Here is a 22311-nt window from a genome sequence, read left to right as displayed (position 1 = left end):
TATCAAATGTCACCTTTAGTTAGAAATACATATTTCCAGTATGATATTCAGAGATTTTCAGAAGATTTTGATTTTTTTTTTTTGCAATGGCAATAGCTTTATAAATTTTTTGTTGCTGTTTTTCCTCCCTGGTTTTATTTTATTTTATTAAAAAAAATTTTTTTTGGCCATGCAGCTTGCGGGATTTCAGTTCCCCTACCAGGAATTGAACCCAGGCCATGGCAGTGAAAGCCTGGAATTCTAACCACTAGGCAACCAGGGAACTCCCCTCCTCACTGGTTTTAAGTCCCTAGGGGCAGGAGAGAATGTATTGGCAGGACACCCAGAAAACAAGGTCTGCGTGCAGACTGACTCTAACACTGACTAACCCTGAGCCGTTCTCATTCTCATTATCATAAGGTAATCAGAGTGAGAGGAAGCACTGTCTTTTCTGCTCTAATACAAGTTGGAAAAACAGAAATTCAAAGTTTTGTTTGGAACCAGCAGAAAATGTGTTAGAAATAATAACATGAAAAGTTAATAGTATTTATTGATTAAATAGCATTTATACTATGTGCCAGACACTGTGCTTAGTCCTTTGCATATGTTATCTCATTTAATTCTCACAAGCATTCTATAAGATAGGTATTATTATTATTTCCATCATAAAAATGGGTAAATAAAGGCTAAGTACCACACAGAAAGTCACACTAGACTGGTGGATTATAGTGCTGGATTTTAATCTCAAGTGTATTAGGGTAGGGTAACTGGTTTAGCAATCCCAAAATCATAGTAATGTAACACAATAAAATGTGTTTCTTGCTGGGGCAAAGTGCAGCGTGGATGGTCCTCGTCAGGTGGCTCTCTTAGGCAGCTCACCTCTAAGCAGTGACTCATGTACACAGGCCTCTTCCATCTTATGGCTTAAGCATATTGTAGCTTCAAGATCTCCCCATCATCAATCAGCCTGGAGTGATGGAAAGAGAGCATGGAAGACTGAATAGGATGTTTTAAGGTCAGACCTGGAAGTAGTGACATCCCTTCTGCCCACATTCCATTGGCTAGAACTCAGTCACGTGGGAATCTAGGATGCAAGGGAACCTGCGAAATGTGGTTTAGCTCCATGTTCTGGAAGGTGAGGCAACCTGTATATTGGTGAGCCCAAGAAATCTCTCCACAGCAGGTTTGTCTGACTCAGGACCCTTAACCACTAGACTCTGCTGTAACTCTAATCTCCACCCCTACTCTTTGACCAGAGGGAAAGTATCAAGTCTCTCTGAGACTTAACACTACATGAAATAAATCCATTTGGGAGTTTAAACAGCAACAAGAAATGGCATTGTGCAGCCATTATGAGCCTAGGAACTAATGCTAAATCTGATGACCTGTTTATTAACTAGGTGACCTTGGGCACATTTCTGAATTTCTGCTTTTCCTTATCTATAAATTGAAAATAATATTTTCCTTTGCATGTCTTGCAGATTGCTGTGAGAGTCAAAGGCAATAGTTTGTGTAAAAATACTTAGTAAAAGGTAAAATGATACACAAAACACAAATGTCAGAGGTTGTTGGTGTTATTATTGTTACTTCCTAAGTGTCAATATGATTGATATAGATAATAATCACTCTGTAATATCGGAGAAGAAATCACTGTGAGTTGGGCTGGTCAGGGAATGCTTTATAGGAGAGTGGAATTTGAATCTGATCTAGAAAGATGAATAAGATTTACGTAGTAGAGGAGTAAGGAAAGGGCATTCAAGGCAGGGAGTATTGGACCACCAAAGAAGTGGAAGCCAGAATGAGCAGAGTGCTCCTGAAACACTGAAAAAACTGTTTGCTCTTGGAGGCTTCTGAGATGGGGTTGGGCAGGAGCAAGTGAACTTCAGGCTGCTGCCACCTCTGCTTCACTACAGCCGTCTGTTGAGACATTTCTCCATGGGTCACTGCCATTTCTGCAAGTCCTGTAAATGAGGCACCAACTGCACTTTGTTGCAGACTACCTTTTCAAGAATGTTTGATGGCAACAGGGTGTCCTTCTGGAGTAAATGGTAGGCATGTTTACTGCCCATTATAAAAGATTCAGGGGAGGTAGAAGCCGTCTCCAACCCAGCATCATGACTGATCTCAGACACCTTATGAAGCCCAAAGTGATCAAAGAGAAGACCAGGAAGTTCATCCAGCACCAGTCAGGCTGATATGTCAAAATTAAGTGTAACTGGCAGAAACCCAGAGGCACTGACAACAGGATACAGAGAAGATTCAAGTGCCAGATCTTGATGCCCAATATTGGTCATGGCAGCAACAAGAAAATGAAGCACATGCTGCCTAGTGGCTTCTAGAAGTTTCTGGTCTACAACATCAAAAAGCTGGAAGTGCTGCTGATGTGCAACAAATCTTACTGTGCTGAAATGGCTCTCATTTTCTCCAAGAACCTCAAAGGCATTGTGGGAAGAGCAGCCCAGCTGGCCGTGAGTCACTGATCGCAATGCCAGGCTGCACAGTGAAGAAAATGAACAGTTCATGTGCAAGTTTTATTTGTGTTAAATAAAACCATAAAAATTCTGCAAAGTAAGACAAAGATTTTGGCTCCCTAAGCTCAGAGTTCTTCATGTACAGGTGTTAACTGGCCCTATTCCCATTGCCCTCTGCAAACTAGGTCTTGGGGAACTGACTTAAAAAAGGCAGATGCTCTAGCTACTACTATTGCTATGAGTAATAAACCAATTTTGACTCTGACCCAGGAGTCTCATGTCTTCTACCAGCATCCATGAAACTATGACAGGCTAACTTGTTAACTTGCAAGTAGGGTAAAACTCAGACCCTTTACAGTTCTTGACAGAATCTATCTCTAGGAGGGATTTCACTGAACAGTACTACATACCAGGTGGGGTACTAAGTGCTGGGGATACAGAACCAAAAGGCACAGTTCTTGCCTGCAAGGAGCCTCCAGTGTACAAATTAGGAGCTTACTGAGCTTGGTACTAATAGAGTTTCAGAGTAGTTAAATCGCTAAGCTAGTGAATACACACAGAAAAAGGTCAAACTCAGACTAATAAAATTCTAGCCATGATTGCGACTATATCCCAACAACAGGGTGGAAACCATATGGTTTTTCAGTCCTCTGAGAACAGGTGTATTCTCTATAGATGGCAGAAGCTGAGAAACACAGAGGTACATGGAGCCTTACAGAAGGCTTTAAAACAATACCCTTCAGTCCTCAGTGCCAAGAAAGAAGGTTGCTTTTAGATGTACTCGGCCTTTCTATAACTCTTCCCTAAATAAATTGTCCTGAAGGGTGACAGTAGAAGCATCACTTTCTGGCCCAGAGATCAAAGGGTATCTCTTGTGTGGATACCTGGTGGTGTTGGTAAGGGAATTTCTAACTTTGGGATTGTATCTAGGATGGGAGAGAAGGCAGGTACTATGTTAAATGAAGGGCAGGAAAGTTGCATATAGATGGAGAAGGATCTAGAACCCTAAGGCTGTGGTCTCTGAAACAACTGGTTTCACATACAGGGCCAAAGAAACCCTGGATTTATGATAGGGGCTCTGTCAGAAAAGTGGGATTAGGACTTATGACAGGAAGGGAGTGAGGAAAACTGGCCGGCGAAGTACTTAGTTGTCTGTACATAACAGACAGTGCTAAAGGTGCTAAAGCAATTTAATAAATAAACAGGGTATTCTAGGCTCATCTGACACATTAGATACAAAGAAGTATTATACGGCATTTGGCAAAAATGAGTGCCTGACACTGACACCTAATATGTGACAGCACAAAACCAGGAGCTTTACACAATGTGGCAGGTGGGAGTTTGGTCCTTGGCACTGGAAGCAAGAATCCATTCACTCAACAAAGTGTATTGGCACTGTTCTAGGTGCTAGGGATAAAGCAGTGGACAAGATAGAGAAAAATTCGTGCCCCTATTTTGTTCTAAATGAAGTTAAATCTGGCTCTGAGCCACCTAGGTCAAGGGAGATGAGAAATTCAGGATTTGTCATGTTTAATTTAGGGGGAAGAAAATTTATTAGGGGTTTCTATACCATCCCAGGGTCCTACACATTCCATAATATTCTGAGATGGGCTCTCTGTTCTTCAGACCACATTAGCTACCACTGTTGGTTGTTCATGATCCAAGTCTTTATGGTCCCTTTTCCAGGCCACCCCAAATATTTACAGGGCCTAGGACAAGAATACAAATAGAGGTTCATATACCATATGTTAAATATCTTAAAATTATAAATCCAGCCAAAAAACTGTTAAAGAAAATAGGTTCTATCATTCTATCTTGACACATACAATGTTGTTACAAGCTGGCCACCATCAGAGGCCCTGGATCCTGCTACTATGTGCGAGTACAGCACATGTCCCTGACTCTCTTGAAATCCATAAATGCATCCCCTCTAAACATGGGGAGGTGTTTCCCAAATAGTTTACTCTCTAGTGTTGGTCCACTTCTTCTCCCAACCCTTAATGTCTCCTGCCACCTGCAACAATCCAGCTGGATCACCTTCAAGACTAGACCAAAGGTTATGCTCTGAGTGTCAGACAACTTTTAATTTTGGCCCTGCAACATTAAAGCCATTAACTACTCCTGGAGGTAGACATGGCTGCTTTCCTTGGATCGGGGAGGCAGAAATACTTATAGCAGCCTGAACAAGATATAAATTAACATCTCAAACAGCTGCCCCACCAACTACATATTATCTCATTCATTTCTTTATAACAGTCTTATTAAGGAAATAAAACTGAAGCTCAGGAAGATTAAACAACTTGCTGAATGCCATAAAAGGAAAAGAACAAGAATTCAGTCTCAGAGTTGTCACCATCCACACTTCCATCTACCACACCTAAGAGCTTTGAAGAAATTCAGAAACAAATTTGTGAAACTGCCTGCCAAGGTATACAATCTTGTATAACTGTTCCATTCACTAGAATAGATCCTGAGATTTGTTTTTGAGACTCCAGAGTACAGTAGTCCCCCTTATCCGTAGGGATATCTTCCAAGACCCGCAGTGGATACCTGAAACCTCAGATAGTACCAAACCCTAGGTATGCTATGTTTTTTCCTATACTAACCAGTGGGTAGTGTATACTCCATGGATATGCTGGACAAAGGGATGGTTTGTGTCACAGGTGGATGGAGCAGGATGGCACAAGATTCATCACGCTACTCAGAATGGTGCCCAATTTAAAAGTTATGAATTGTTTATTTCTGGAATTTTCCGTTTAATATTTTCCTACAGTGGTTAACCACAGGTAAAATAAACCATTGATAAGGAAAGACTACTACATTATAAGGGATGCAGTGAGAGAGAAATCAGAGCCTATTAGAGGATGCATTTCTGTTATGTGATCTTGCAGCATTTTATCAAAATATCGATCAACTCATTTTGCCCTACAGTTTTAGTTCCAAAAAGCCACTAAGAAGCTCAGCAAAGAAGCCAGACATTGTCAAAAATAAAATTAGATAAATATCACTTGTAAATAAAATAAAATCGATTGTGAAATGCTGTTTGGTCAGTTCTTATTGTTTGCTGTTCTTTTGTTCCCTTATTCCTATTATCCTGCTCAGGGCAGAATGTGTCCTCCTAAAGGGCAGGGCAGAAAGACTCCCTAGTCTTGGTTTTGTTGATGGTTTTATATTGCTCATTATGAGTTTCAAGAATATATACCCAGGGTGAAGAATAAACGTTTAAATCTTGGAAGACAAAACTTTTTTTCCCATTATTTTTATGCAAAAACTCAGACACTATCAAATTCAGATCCTAACTGTCTCAAAGACGCCCTTTTTTAAGGGTGTAGAGGGAGTAGGATAGGGATGGGGGAAATGAAGCAAGCACAGTGCCGGTGCCGTTTCATGAAGCCCTGGCCTTGGCCTGATCCTGTGAGGAGCTCTGGAGCATAAATTATACCTCAGGGTTTATCCAGCCTTGAGGCAAAGGTTGTGGGCTTTCTATTCAGGCACCAATCAATCAATGGCTATGGTTCCCCCAGGGCAATTCTGAATTTCTGCAAATACTGACAAAGCATCTTCTTTGGAAGCAAAGCAAACATAAGTTAGGAGATAGACCCCAGAATTGATCAAAAGTGATCAGAGGGTCTGTGAGTGATACACCAACAGCGTCAGCTATGCCAGTGACCGTCTATTCTGCAGTTTGTAATTCTTTCACTATAGGTTTGACTCTTCTGATCAACAGACAAAGTGTCCATTAACAATCAGTAAGTGGTGGAGAAAGAATTCTAAGTGATTTGAATTGTTAGAGCAGCGAAGGATTTTTTTTTTAAAGTTCTGCAACAATTTATATATTTTATTTTTTTGGCCGTGCCATGCTCTTGTGGGATCTTAGTTCCCCAACCAGGGATTGAACCCAGCCCTGGGCAGTGAGAGTCCAGAGTCCTAACCACTGGACTGCCAGGGAATTCCCGAAGGAAGTTTTTAAAATCCCCTACTCAGAATTCTAGGGGAGTCAGATTGGCAGGAATATGGTCATATATCCTTGTACAGTGCAAAAAAAAAAAAAAAATCCCTTTAGGCAATTGATCACTAAGTATATACCACAGCACCAGCCCTGTAGGGAAGGCAAATTTATCTGACTCAGTCCTTATCTTGAGATGCTTCCACTATAGTTGGGTAGATGAGGTTCACATGCATGAAACAAGTATAAGCAACATCAACACTATATAATTAAAGACTGTTGGATTCTGAGAAAAGAGAAATAGACTTCCCTTGGCTACATTTCTTTTCAGATACTCACCGTAGGAGTGGTGAATAAGGTCAGATCAAGCCCATGCATGCATTGATTCCATCAATCTAAGTGACCTCTTTGTGCCAGATGATAAGCATGTTAGGCCTGGGGAGAGAGATGGTAAGATACTGTGATAAATACAATAATAAAGGGTGTACTTTGGGGGATTATTTGGGTGCTATTAGTATTTTTTAGTAGAAAGCTCAATTACTCTATTTCATTGAATTTAAGATGCCATGAATTTTAAGATGTGCCATTATTTTATTTAGCATTAAGAAAGAAAAAACTCTGCTAGTTAAGCAGTGTAAGACATATCCCTATTGCAGAGGTGTTATAATGTGAAATAAATGTTCACTTTAGAATTGACAAGAGACATGACTTGGCTTAATCCTCTTCTCTGACTATCCTTTGCTTTCAGAGGACAGACAGAAAAGTGCCTGCTTTTCCCTTTCTATAGTTCTTAGTGTTGTCAGTCTCTGCATTTCCTAATGAAAGAGGGAAAATGATAACAGCAAGACCTTTGATTTCTTTCTCTTACTTCTAATTAGAAATACCTCGATAGTGTAATGGAGGCCAACAACAGTATTTGAAATAGTAGCTAATATTGATCAGGTGCTTAATATGGATCCAGGACTGGGCTAATTGCTTTTTACCCATTACTTAATTCTTACTTAATCCATTGGGAAAAGGTATTAATATCTCTATTTTACTGATAGGTAAAGTGAGATTAAAAGATGGTAAGCGGCGCCTTTCCGGCTCTGCACGCGGTGCCGGGGGAGAACCCTGGGGGCGCTGTGCTGCAGCCTCTTGGTCCCCGTTACCTGTTCGAGCCCTGCACTCAGGGGTCCGTCCCTTGCCGCCCCGGTACCCTTACGTCTCTCAGCCCCCGACTTTTTGCTCTGAGAGGCCCTGACCGGGCGCCGAGAGGGGAGCAGTGTCGTGTGCTACCGCCCCTCTCCCCCGAAGGCAGCGTCCTGTGCTAAAGAAAGGACTTGAGAGGAAGAACCACCGTAGGATGGTGAGCTGAAAGTGAGAACCTATAGGCAAAGTGTAAAGGGCAGCTTCCCAAGTTTATTGCTCCCTTGTATCTCCAGAACAATTAAAACACTGGAGGTGAACTGGAAAGATCTGGAAAGACCTAGATCCCACCACCTCAGATCAGAAGAAATGTCAGCAGCAACCCCTGCTCACCAGAAGGAATCAAGAAAGGACTGCTCTCCTGCTCAAATATTTATCCTGCTCTTTTTACCATCCCAGTCATCATTGCACAGAGTTTATGTTTAGTACCAAATGCTTGTAGGGCAACCAGGTCCCATCTCTTTTTAAATTGTAATCTATTTGTATCTTTAAAGTGCTTCTCTTATAGACAATACAGGTATGCCCTGCTTTTTGAAAGTTTGCTTTTCCTTCACTTTGATGAAAGACCTACATTGGTACCTGTTGTCATTAAATGAAAGAAATCTGAAGAGGATTTTCACTTTTACGAAAAAAGGTGAAAACTGAAAATAGCTTTCAGTGTTTGTTTTGCAGTGAGCTGTTATAGAGGCAGTGCAAACCCTGAGCATCAAGAGTGGCACCTCAAAGCTCCTTCCCTGGGAACTACACTCAGCATCCCAGCATTAAGCCGCTATAGCTTTGAGCATCTGTGCTTTATCTTGGTTTATTTTGTGCATCTATTAACAAGATGTGTCCTAAGGTAATTGCTTTTTTGCTTTACGCCATTTTGGCTTACAAAAGGTTTCACAGGAATCCTCCGCTTTTGGATAGTGGGGGAGGCCTGTATATGGTTGAGTATTGCTTTTTCATACAAATTAACAAGCTGTATCTTTTAACTGGAGTCCATTTACACTTAATGTAATTACTGATATGGTTGGATTTAAATATGTCATCTTGATATTTGTTTTCTAATTGTTCCATCTGATCTTTAGTTTCTCCTTCTTCCTTTCCTGCCTTCTTTTGGGTGAATAGAATATTTTTAGCTATGCTTCTTTGTGTTATTTCAAATAAAAGTACTACTTATCCATAAAAAAAAATTAAAAAGTAAAAAAATAAAATAAAATAAAAGATGGTAAGCAATTTGCCTGAGGTCACAAAGCTACTAAGTATCTGAGCTGAGATTGGAATGCAGGTTTGCCTACCATGCAAGTTTAAGTTTTTAACCACTATGCCTGTAGGTGACTTGATAAGACCTGATTTCCTGCAAAGGAAAAGAATTAAGACAGTTTCAGTCAGCGTTTACCAGAAACATCTTCTCTCAAGGATCTTTTAGAAAGCAAAACATGGTTATACAGACTAAAAGAAGACTGAGTGACCTATCTTAAATTATGACTATATTTCTGATGTCACTATTGTATAACTAGTCTTTATACAGTCTTTGCGAATTATACTGCTGGATAATGAATTTTAAATTGTATATCTAAGTAGAATAAGAACTCTATAATTAGTGGGTTATATTTAAGTGACCACAAAATAGATAAGGTGCACAATTAAAGAGTACATTTCTTCCAAACCCCTAATTTGTGTTAGAATATTCAACTGCCATCCTCTATGTGCAGGCATGAATTTTGATCCAGTAGCAATAAAGTCAGGCCCAGAAGTTTGCAGATTCAGAATTATTTATCAGCAAGTAGTATTACTTAACCCACATTTGACAAAACTGTTTATGTTCACAGACAATTTGGGGTTTTATCTGAATTTAGAAGAGGTTGGAGATTAGCCTGATTAACCTGAGCTAATGGGTAAAATTTTAGGAGAGAAATGTCATTTTGCAAGCATCTTAATGGGTTTGTCTGATCACCCTATAAACTGGACCAGCAATTCTCAAAATTTCGGGTCTTGGGACAACTTTACACTCTTAAAAATATTGAGAACCCCGAAGTTTTTGTTTGTGTAGATTTTATCTATCACTATTTTCCATATTAGAAATTAGAGAAAATATTAAAATACTTACTAATTCATTTAAAATTATAATAATAATTCTATTACATGTTAATGTAACAGGGAAGAGCCAAATCTGACTACATGTTAGATCTGTTTCTTTTATTTAACCTTTGCTTCCCGTTGCTTTTCTTCACTAAAAGAAGAAAAGCAACGGGAAGCTTGCTTATGTATTATGTCTCGGGGAACCCTGCTCCTCTGCCTGAATGTTAAACCAAAGTGCTGTTGTTTAGGGAAACATCTGGACCCTGTCCACCTGTGGATGGCTGTGAAAAAGAAGAAATTAACACATCCCCTCCCCGAGGCTGGCCATTCCAGGGGATATTTGCAAAACTCATGGCCTTTTTACTTTACTTCCTCATCTCCTCCCCCTCTCTGTGCTATAAAAGAAACTGGCATCCAAACCCCATAAGATGGTTTTTCGGAGACACTAGTCTGCCATCTTCTCAGTCTGCTGGCTTTCCGAATAAAGTTGTATTCCTTGCCTCAGCACCTCCTCTCTGATTCATTGGCCTGTCATGTGGTGAGCAGAGAGAGCTTGGACTCAGTAACATTAACATAAATAATATATTTTATGAAAATAACTATATTTTCGGAGACAAATTTGTCAGACAAAAAAATGTCTGACTTAATAAAAGAGAGTAGAATTCTCCTTGCTGCTTCTGAATTCAGTCTTTTGTGATAACGTATGTCATATGACCTTTGCAGAACTCCAGTATTTACTCATGAGAGAATGAAGGTAAAAAAACACGAATAAAATCTTCATATTGCTATGAAAATAATTTTGACTTTACGAGTTTCCTGTAAAGGTATTGGTGACCTCCAAGGGTCCCCAGATCACACTTTAAGAACCACTGAACTGGGAAAATGGGTTATTCAAAGTTCAGAGCTACAAAATAAAGAGCTAAAACAATATCAGATACTTTCTAATGACCAATATTCTTTAAAAATTTTTGTCAACATTTTTTCTTTTTTTATTGTGGTAAAATATATATTACATAAAGTTTATCATTCTAACCATTTCTAAGTATATAGTTCAGTGGTTTTACATACATTTTCATTATTGTGAACCATCACCACCATCCATCTCCAGAATTTTCTCATCTTCCCAAACTGAAACTTTGTACTCATTAAACAATAACGCCTCACTTTCCCTTTTCCCCAGACCCTGGCAACCACGGTTCTACTTTCTGTCTCTAAATTTGACTATTTCTAGGTACCTCGTTTAAGTAGAATCATACATTATTTGTCTTTTTGTGACTAGCTTATTTCACTTTCACTTAGCACCGTGTTTTCAAGGTTGATCCATATTAAAGCATGTGTCAGAATTTCGTTTTTTTTTTTAGTATTTATTTATTTGGCTGCATCGGGTCTTAGTTGCAGCATGTGGAATCTTTAGTTGTGGCATACGGGATCTTTTAGTTATGGCATGTGAACTCTTAGTTGTGGCATGTGGGTTCTAGTTCCCTGACCCAGGGATCGCACCTGGGCCCTCTGCATTGGGAGTGCAGAGTCTTAACCACTGGACCACCAGGGAAGTCCCAGAATTTCATTTCTTTTTAAAGCTGAATAATATTCCATTGCATGTATATACCACATTAAAAAAAATCCATTCATTTGTTGATAGACATTATGGGTTGCTTTCACCTTTTAGCTATTGTGGATAATGCTGTTGTTACAGGGAAGAACAAAATCTGGCTACATGTCAGATCTGTTTCTTTTACTTTAACCTTCGCTTCCCGTTGCTTTTGTTCACTAGAAGGATACTGTCTATACATAATGGCCTGCCTCGGGGAACCCTGCCCCTCTGCCTGAATGTTAAACCAAAGTGCCTATGTTCAGGGAAACATCCAGACCCTGTCCACCTGTGAATGGCTACAAGAAAGAAGAAATTAACACATCCCTTCCCTGAGGCTGGCCATTCCAGGAGATATTTGCAAGACTTATGGCCTTTTTACTTTACTTCCTCACCTCCTCCACCTCTCTGTTCTATGAAAGAAACTGGCATCCAGACCCCGATAAAATGTTTTTTTTTTTTTTATAAATTTATTTATTTGTTTTTATTTTTGGCTGTGTTGGGTCTTCGTTGCTGCACGCGGGCTTTCTCTAGCTGCAGCGAGCGGGGGCTACTCTTCGTTGCGGTATGCAGGTTTCTCATTGTGGTGGCTTCTCTTGTTGCGGAGCACGGGCTATAGGCACGTGGGCTCAGTAGTTGTGGCTTGCAGGCTCTAGAGCGCAGGCTCAGTAGTTGTGGTGCACGGGCTTAGTTGCTACGCGGCATGTGGGATCTTCCCAGACCAGGGATCGAACCCGTGTCCCCTGCATTGGCAGATGGATTCTTAACCACTGGTCCACCAGGGAAGCCCAAGATAGTCTTTTTGAGACACTAGTCTGCCGTCTTCTCACAGTCTGCCGGCTTTCCGAATAAAGTCGTTATTCCTTGCCTCAACACCTCGTTTCCCGATTTACTGGCCTATCGTGCAGCAAGCAGAGTGAGATTGGACTTGGTAACACTGCTGTGAACACTGATGTACAAAGGTCTATTCATGTCTCTGCTTTCAGTTCTGTTGGGTATATACCCAGAAGTGGAATTGCTGGATCATATGGTTGTTCTATATTTAATTTTTTGAGGAACCACTATATAGTTTTCTCACATCAATATTTTTAACACTACTTATTTCTTGCTAAAACTTTTAAAATACATTATTTGTAGTACAGAAATATTTTTTATTTTCATTGGACTTTGTCCAATAACTAACATTCAATGGATTTTATATACATTGTAAAGAATGATGAATTCTCTGGAAGATAGCTTTCCCATAGCTCTAGCTTTCCAGGAACTCTCAAACTACATTTAGAACATGTAAATTAAATTCCACTAGTAAAAGAATAAATATAAGAGAAGAAATAATATTTACTGGGCACTGAGAATATTCCAAATACAGTTCTAAGTATTAGGGATACAAGCAGTGAACATGACGGAGTCCTTCCCTCAAAGGTGAGCTAGAGTTTATCACAAATGTTTTGGAACAGTGACCCTAAGACCACAAGTGATCAATGTACCTTCAGGTGGTCTGGGAGCTGTCAGAAAAATCAACAGTAAATCATCACGACAGTGTGTATCCTTCACCAGTGGTGTAACACTGGGCAACCTTGAGAAACAGTCCCAGTAGCATAAATCCCTGTCCACCAAGAATTCAGGGAGAGATAACCATGAAATGCTAAATATCTATGCTTGCCAACACCCAGAACTCCAAGGGTCAGAGAAGTTTTTAGAAGCTTTTCTAGAAAATGCAGAGGAACAGGAGAGGATAAAGAAAAGAGAAAACTTGTCAGAGGGAAGGAGTGGGCAGTAGTTCTAGATGTGTTTGTGCTCCCTCTACCTTGAAGCTCTAAGTCTGGTGGTCCTTAGGTGAGCCTAAGCTGTGACTTCTCTCCAAGATCTGGGCAGCTGGGGAATAGAGTGGGCTCAAATGACTGTCCACCTATCCTATCCTTCAAGGAGTTCGGCTACGGCTAAGTAGCAATGGCGTTCACAGCAGAAATGGTGTCTTTATCTGGTAATTGTGGTAAGAGGAGAAAGTGTTAAAAGTATCCACATATATCTTCCTCTTTCCGTCCCATTTTTCTTCTCTTACTAGCTTTCTTGTCCCCTCAAGTTATCAGTTGCTAATGTGAAATTGCATATTTGAGTGCGATGACTTTTTGTGCATATATTCTGCTATAATTACTCATGTCAAAATATCCTAGTTCAGGACAGATTTGCCACGGAAGAACTTTAGAGTAAAAAATATCAATAAGATTGATTTATATTTGTATGTTTCAAGTGCAAAGTCAACAGGATTATGTGAATTCCAGGAAGGTGAAGAAACAGTCAAGTATGAAAACTATGACTTCTGATTTGGTATCCTTCTGAACAGGTGAGAAGCAGATCCCAGCACTCAATAGATTCTGTACTGTGAAAAGTTATCATTATAAAACAATGAAGCACTGCTTTAACTGTGACAGTTTATATACTCTAATGAAGTTCATTCAGTCTTGAACCTGAACACAAGGAATACATTGGAATGATACAAAAACCTCCCACACTAAAAATACACATTAAAAAAATCCATAAAATAAGCCCTTGATTGCTTATTTTTTCTCCTGGAAGATACGCTAATGTTACACAGAATAAGAAGGAGGTACCATTGATAGTAATAAATGATGCAAATCACACTGCAGGAAAAAAAAAAAGAGTACTGTATTTTAATACAATTAAGGTAAAGAACACCACAGAAAAAATTTTGAAATACATTCTATAAGATCAATAAGATTCATGGCTGACAATGTAGAATGTGAGCACTTCACAGGTTATTGTCAGAGACTGTGCATTTCATTTTTTTCCATATCTCCCTTAATACAGAGGCTGATGTTTCTAAGTTTCTGGTCTATTTTGGCTATTCAGGGTCAGGCTATAACTGATGGCTATTCTGCTGGTCATAATGTCCACGACCATGATAGGAGAAGCGATTCTCAAAGAAAACAGTAGAAAATCAGTTCAAACAATTTAGTGTTAGAATCAATTGTGCCTTAACAAAACCCATGTGAGTTGGGTTATTGGTAGCAGTGAGCATTCATTCATTCATTCATCCATTCTTTCAACATTTATTGGGCGCCTGCTATGGGCCAAGCACTGTGGTAAGCACTGGGTATAGAGTGGTGAGCAAAATAAACCTTGACCCTGTCCTTAGATCTGTTTCTTGCTGTTCCAAATTTATTTATTAATTCTGTAATGATATTGTTTTGGCCCTTGTGCCAGTTTACAAATATCATCTCTCACCTCCATACCCACCCTTCATTTCTCCTGGTTTGTGATGCTGGAGCTGGGACCATGCAAACCACATTTCTCCTTTGCCAGTTTCCCTCTGTTAGGTGCTTCTAATAGGAAGTGTCAGAGAGAGACTTAAAAGCTGGAGGAGGGAGGAGGGATTTCCTCCTTTCTTGTTTTCCTGCTCTTTTCAGTGGAACCTCAGCCTCATTTCTTCACTAGGGTAGTGTTGCTTTGATCCAGGAGAAGCATAGTCAGTTACAAAGTCCACTTTGCAGTCACTGTTTGTTTAACACTTGCAGAACCAGCCTCATCACAGCCCCTCAAAGACCTCAGCACCAGCTGGTCAGCACCTCTTCCTTACAGGTCTGGGTCACAGTTCTATTGAGCTCCTCTTCTAAGAGTCCCCAGAACCAGCTAAGCAACACTCCCTTCTCAGAAGCCTGGTACTCAGTTCATTGGGGACCCTCCTCAAAGTTGCAATATATCTATATCTATATCTATATATCGATCTTTATTTATCTATAATCTTATTGTTCTTTTCTTCCCTTTCAATTTTTCAGTACTTAGTTAACAATTCTTCAGCTCCCTTGGTTAAAATAGCTAGTATGGTTTCTGGCTCCTGATTGGATCCTGACTAAAACAGTCTTAATTTGTTTCCTAAATTCTATGATCTCTCTTGTACAAATCTCATTTTGTTGTTTTATCATTTTATAAGTTCTTATTTTGTCATAAACATGCCAGCAGAAAGAACTCTTACATTTTTTCCATACTTTGTGTTGTTTTCCAGACTGCATGTGGTGTGCCATGTTCCTTTCCTCGTTACTGGGTTGTTTTTTTGTTTTGTTTTATGAGTATATTTACATAGTTGCTATGTGTTTTCTTTCATCTTGCCCATGCATAACATGGGCAACTCTTTTCTAGACATGTTTTGCTCTGATACAAAACAGGTAAATCTCTCTTGACAGCCTTTCTTCCTACCTGACAAGTGTTTGTCTTTTCTTATAGCTGCGGTTTGAGAATTTGTATCAGGAAGAGATTAAGACCTATGAAATGAGAAATAAATACACCATATTTTCTTATTATAGAATCTCAGTAATTGTTACATAATGAAATCACTCCCTGCTGGGCTATCACCTTTTCTAATTTCAGAAGTCACTCTGCAAATATGAATCATGCTGAACAGAGTATGGTCATGTTTTTATTGTATTTTAAAAATGGACAATTAAGGGCAACTTGTATTAAGTGTATAACTAAGTAATGTTCATTAAGAAACTTTTAATTTTGGCTTTCAGGTTGCAAAAATAATGTAACCTCAAGATTAAAGAAAAAAAAGCATATCATACAACCTTGCTATCCTTGCTGCTATCAACTGGACTAGGGCTGTGGACATCGGATCCTGGTCAGAGATCTACAATGTGGTCTTGTGTAAGAGCTCTGCTGAACAAAGACCCCCCCTCACACCCAATATCACATAGCAAATGTCAAAAACAAACAGGTACTCTTTTTGAGGGCATTTGAACTTGAGACATAAGAGAAATAGTTTGGTAGTAGTAGGAATAGTAGAAGTAAAGTTACAGAGTATCCAAATCTCCTTAAAAGCAGAGTACCAGAGTTGGGACTGAGAGGTTAACATTGTTTGATGATGACAATACAACTTAATGTCTTATACTTTAAGACTTTCCACTTCTGGAACTGTGATGTTCCTATAAGCCATGCTATTATCTTTCAATAAATCAACATTATTTAACATGGCTTGAAACTTAAAAGAGTATAACTTATAATTTGTTTCTAGTTTTTCACTCTTCTATATAAACAGCTTCATGCACATAATTTTAATCTTCGGTTAAATTATTTCCATAGTATAAACTCCCAGATGTGGTCTTAATGGTTTCAAGAAATAAACATTATGGTTTTTGCTACCTATATTGCCATATTACTTTCCAAAACTATTGTAGGAATTTATCAGCAAGATTTGAATACAGTCTTAGGTATTGATTTTGTATTTATGCTAATTTTATAGGTATACAATTGTACCTCAAAACTTTCTTAGTTTGTATTTCTTTGATTTATATCCAATATTGTTGAGAAAATTTTGATGAACTTTGTGCAGACCCCGAAAGACTTGATTAAATATAGACCACAATGTGAGATTGACAGGCTTCTGCTTGGACTAGACATGATCTCATCATCAGTGCTTCAACAAAAGACCACTATTCATTGCATTAATTTTGATATGAGGATTGGCTTTTATCCTCTTTCCTTTTGGTCTTAACTAACAGGAATAATCAAAATGAAATGACTGATCTCAAAAATTTTTGGGTCCCCAGATTGATTTTCCACTTGAACTCATGTATAATTGCCAAACCAATGCTTTCATATACTTCTACTATCATATAGCTCTCACTTTTAATAGGATGTCTTCAGATTTCATTGTGGTCCTGAAATTACCTGCTCTGAATAAAGAAAAACTCTTCTGATTTTGTTTTGATGGTTTTGATAACTAAGAACTTCCAGCATGGAAGGGCAAACAGACAGAAAGCACCAGTTTAATACCTGCTTTTGGATCCACTCTCTGGTTTCTCAAGATAATCTGTACCAAAGTAAAAGAGGTAATGTGGAGGGATTCAGCCAAGATGGTGAACTGAGTAGAATCGTTTTACCCCATTCAACATACAGAAATGCTAGATTAAAAAATAATTTTAAAAAATTTATACCCAAGTTCAAAATTGGGAAAAAAAATTCTCCAGAAACATATAGACATAGAGGGGAGAAGGAGTTGACACTTTGCTGCCCGTAGGAGGAACCAAACTGACCTATGCCTTTGGGTTGGACAAATCTAGGCATGGAAGCTGAGGTTGCTGGTCCTGCACCTGCAGGGAGCAGTGAAATTACTACACTGTCCAAGAATGGGGACCAGGAAAGCCCAAGCCCCAGAGTTCTTGCAAATGTGAGCCAACTAGCCATGGATGAAAACAGGATGACATGCAAGTGATGGAGACCTCAGGGACTACTCAGAGTGAGAGTGACCCTAAATTTGGACTGCCCAACTCAAGAAACAAACATAAAAATGTGTGAAAACCATAGTACTCAGGCATAAGTTAACAGTGAAACCATCCCATAGGGAGGCTTCCATTACCCTGGTACTCATGGGACACCCTATAATTCTAGCTGAAGAGAAACTCTCAGGCAAAAAATAAAAATCTGAAAAGAGCACATTGATGTTTGAGCTGGATTTAAACAACAAATTAATACTCAGATATCTGTTATTGAACAGACTTTTTCATATATACAAATACTAAGAGAGTTTATTATCCATAGACACTTGATGAAAGAACTACCAAAGAATGTACTTCAGCAAGGAGAATGAATACAGAAGGAGGAGTGGACCTGGAGAAGCACTGAACTTGGGAAAAATCACAACTGAATTTTAAAAAGTGTGTAACTTTCAATTTTGCCTTGGGAAATACATTTCTATTCAATGTCAAATATAATGTTGAAAGAAAAATTCTTGCTTCTGCAAATTTTTCCAGTAGACACTGAAGTTATAGCTGTCATCAGATGGATTTGGTTTTCTTAACATAATGCCCAGACTTGTACCACAAGTATCACAAACTCTTAAAAATGAAAATTATACATTCAACAGTCATAATTAAGCCTATAGCTTGGGGCTGAGAAAAAAAAAAGGGTCAGCTTTTAATTTGGACTTAACTGTTATAAATTCCAGTAAGTGTTAATACCTAAAGTGAGACGGAATCCCCAGTATTAATCAAGAATAAATGACATCAATCTTTAAACATCCTAAACTTGGTCTGAGGTGAGTCTATCTTTTGACTTTTTGTAACCTTTCAACTTCTTTCTTGAATTAAAGGGTTTGAAGAAGACTACAATACTTATTACTGTAAACCTATATTTCTGTGGTTGTAACGGGCATATTAGCAGTTCTGAGGTTGACCTCAACTTTTAAATACCTTATCATTTGATATCTCATTTTGAACATATTTTCTACTTGCTTCTGCCATTAGTATTTTTCTTTGTATGAGGTCAGGTGAGTTACTTCAAGGTGAAAAGAGTTGCTCAAATGAATTTTAGCCATTTCATGTGAGGCATGGAGCATTTACTCAAATAGTTTAGTAAATTTTAGTTGACTTAAGAAACATAGTGTCCTATTTGCCTGGTGCTGCAGTTTTTAATCATGACATTTCCCAGGATGTTGATGAGGAGGTATGAGTGTAAGACATGGTACCTATATATTTGGAATATACAATCTGCTGGGGAGATGAGAAGTGGGAAACTGAATGAGGCCAGTTTACAGGTTTCTCTACTGACAGACTTCAGCAGTTGGATTTGATCTGATAGGGAATGGAGACCTGTTGACTTTCCAGAGTAAGCAAGTGATGTGCCAAAAATAATGTTTCAGAATGATATAAGTATAAATCCAAACATTATTTTATCTTCACAATTAATGCCAGTTTTTTATGATCCATATCAAGGTCATCTACCTATTGTGAGAATTAACTTCAGTAGATATTTAGACTAAAAACTGGAATCAGCCTGTCATTCAGCATGATTGTGGTCTGACTTCCCTACCATCTGTTAACATGCCCTTTGGAATGCAAATTTTAACATTTGCTTATCTAAAACATAATTAGATAGATAACATTGCTGTCAAATTATAAAATCTAATATAAATTTCTGCTATAGTCATCTTTTTTGGCTAAAATCTACATTTTTGGCATCATAAACACTATTTATGGCTTCTTCATGACACAACACCATCCTTTCTTTTTTAATTATAAAAATAACATCAGGAAAATATCATTGTGATCTAGTTGTGAGGAAGGACTTTTTAAACAAGATACACCAAGTGCAATCCACAAGGCAGAAAATCGGGGCTATGTATGGCTGTATATATTATTCACTGCACAACTCCAGGGGGACCATGTACACAGATCTTCATGTGAATTCCTCTCCCAGAGTTGTATAATGTGGTAGTCAGGTGAAAAATGGATGAATTTCTTGAAAGAAACTATAAACAAACTTAAGATGGAGGACAGAGTGAGAGACAATATTTTCGATGTTTAAAACCAAGTAAGAATTAATATCTAGAATAGCACATCCAATAGTAATATAATATGAGCCACGAATGTGAGCCACTTATGTAATTTTAATTTTTCTAACAGCCACATTACAAAAAGTAAAAATGAACAGGTAAAATTAATTTTAACAATATATTTTGTTTAACACAGTTTATTTAATATACTTTTATTTCAACGTATAATCAATACAAAATTATTAATGAGATATTTTACATTGTTTTTGTATGAGTCTGAAATTTGGTGTGTATTTTACACTTACATTACATGTCAATTTTTGCGCTTATAGCAACATAATGTGGTGAGAGAAAAAAATAACACGAGGAGCTCTACAGCATAATACCGTTTATTTACATTCAAACACACAATTCCACAAAACCCCACATATTTTACAGGAATATATACATATTTAAGAAAATACGATTAGAGTGGATGTCTGGGGTAGAGGGAGAAACTGGGATCAGGAATAAAAATGGAAAAATGTAATACTGTTCACAGTAAAAAGTTCACAATACAAAAGTTCTCACTCTAAATTCCCAAAACCTCTTCTACTGATTACTTTTTTGGGGGGTTCTCTTTTTTTCTTACAGTTTGGAGGAGAGTTTTCACGATTTCTGCTCACCATTTTATTCTCTAAGAGAGCCTGATCTAACTTCAGTTGTCTTCTCTATGCCAAATCCTCCTACATCTGTATCTCCAACCAAATCCTCTTGTACTACCTAGTCTTCTCACTTCCTACTGCACATTTTCACCATCAGCTAAACTCAACGCCATGAGCATTATCTTCACCTCCAACCTAGACACTGCTCTTTCTAAGATTTCTTGCTTCTACCACCATCATTCCTTCACTCTCTAACGGTACATTTATAGTCATCTTTGACTCTCTCCTCTCCTTTTCCTTAATATCTAGTCAGTTATCAAGACTTACTGCTTTTAATTGGAACATCATTGCTATCTTATTCTCATTGCCACCCTCTAAACCTGGAGAACTCACCAACAGTCATTAGATTTTTTTTAAAGATGATTTTTTAAGAGTAGTTTTAGGTTCACAGCAAAATTGCGAGGAAGATACAGAGATTTCCCATATACCCTCTGCTTCCACATATACATAGCCTCCCCCATTATCAACATCCCCTACCAGAGTGGTATGTTTTTTATAATTGATGAACCTATAATGACACATCATAATCACTTAAAGTCCATAGTTTATATTAGGATTCACTCAGTGGTGTACATTTTATAGATTTGGGTGAGTGCATAATGGCATGTATTCATTATTATAGTATTATGCAAGAGTATTTTCACTGGCTTAAAAATCCTCTGTGCTCCACCTATTCATCCTCCACCCACCACCTTCAGATTTTCATTCCTCTGGTCCATCTGCAAATTGCCAAATCTCCCCGTAGCACTATTTTCATCACATTGCTACCTTGCTCAAAACCTCCAGTGGTGCCAATAATGAGGTTTCATTGTCTTTAGGCTGCTCAGCATTTATTTCTTTTACACCTCAACTCCCTTTGGGGAATTATCTCTTCCCATTGGATATAGTTTGGAAAAACTGTTAATCTAGTACTCATCTTCACCTATGAGAAGGGAATGTGACCCAAGCTAGGGCTTTGGACCAGTCAGTCCCTCTATTTGAATCATTAGCAGTGTGATAAAGAGATCAAACATGGTTGGGTATTCATTCACACTAGCATGGTGCTCGGCCTGCTTTAAGACCACTCTTTTGTTTCCTGCATTTTAGCCCTTGGAGGCCATCTTACTTTCTAATGTTTCCAAACCTGGTTTTCTAGCTTTCCCATTGGTTCTGGGAACTCCTGGTATTTTTCCTATATACTACTCTATTGAAGTTTACCAGAGTTGGTTTCTGATGCTTGCAGGCAGAACCTGACTGATTCCTTCTCTATTGTACAAAGTATATAAACTTCTTTCCTGGTTTCATATTCTCCATGATCCCGCCTCAGCCTATTTTGTCTTACTCACCAAATCCTTAGCCAGGTCAGTCACTTCCTGATACTGGAAAATGCCATGTTAGTCCTGCTTTCATGCTTTATGATATCCTGAAATGACCTATTCTCTTTCATGCATCTATATCCATTTACTGATTCTTCAAGGTTTGCTCAGGATTTGTTTTCTCTATGAAAACAAATATTATGCTCTATATTGTTTTCCACTATCTTTGAAATCCATTAATACTTAGTTATTAATTTTTTAGTTTGAATAAAAATAATTTTGCATTTGCAGGGACATTTGATGGACCAATCTCCTACTTTCTCCCCAATTTTTTTGACTGAGAACCTATTGCCTAATTCATCGTTGGGCAACTGTAATTAAGAAGTGTCTCTTACGTGGAACTGAAATTTCTCATCCTATAACCCATTAATTCCTTTGCTCATTTCAGCTTGATATTGCAAACTAAGAATATACTGAATAAAGATTCTGTGCTTTAGCTAGTGGCTAGTCCTTCCATCTTTGTGTCATCTGAGAACTTGGCAAGGCTGCCTTCAATGTCTATATCTAGGTTGTTGATAAAAATATGAAAGAGAACAGGGCTAAAGACTAGCACTCTATTGGATACATATGTCCAGATATATGAATATGATATTTAACTATGAATCACTTAATAATCTGCATTTCATAAATTTTCCAAAATGACTTTGTGAGAAACTTTGTGAAAAGTTTTGCTGAAATCAAAATACACTAAGTCTGTGATATTTCCCTGAGCTACTAATCTAGTTA

General features: G+C 38.3%; 1 long non-coding RNA gene and 1 pseudogene across 2 annotated transcripts in view; one reads left to right on the top strand and one right to left on the bottom strand.

Moving 5' to 3' along the window:
* Positions 1 to 22311, bottom strand: part of LOC309655213 — a 79590-nt gene that overhangs the window by 12771 nt on the left and 44508 nt on the right. Inside the window, exon 3 of the long non-coding RNA XR_014260655.1 lies at positions 6736 to 6831. This is a non-coding gene — a long non-coding RNA (uncharacterized lncRNA). The remainder of the gene's footprint in view (positions 1 to 6735; positions 6832 to 22311) is intronic.
* Positions 963 to 4156, top strand: LOC309655191 (large ribosomal subunit protein eL32 pseudogene; annotated as a pseudogene). The gene has a single exon. The product of its transcript is annotated as a large ribosomal subunit protein eL32 pseudogene (transcript).

Source organism: Balaenoptera physalus (genome assembly GCF_965194825.1).
Source record: "Balaenoptera physalus genome assembly, chromosome: 2".
Classification (NCBI taxonomy): Eukaryota; Metazoa; Chordata; class Mammalia; order Artiodactyla; family Balaenopteridae; genus Balaenoptera; species Balaenoptera physalus.
The sequence above is the reverse complement of the archived record's forward strand: the minus strand, read 5'-3'. Positions and strand labels throughout refer to the sequence as shown.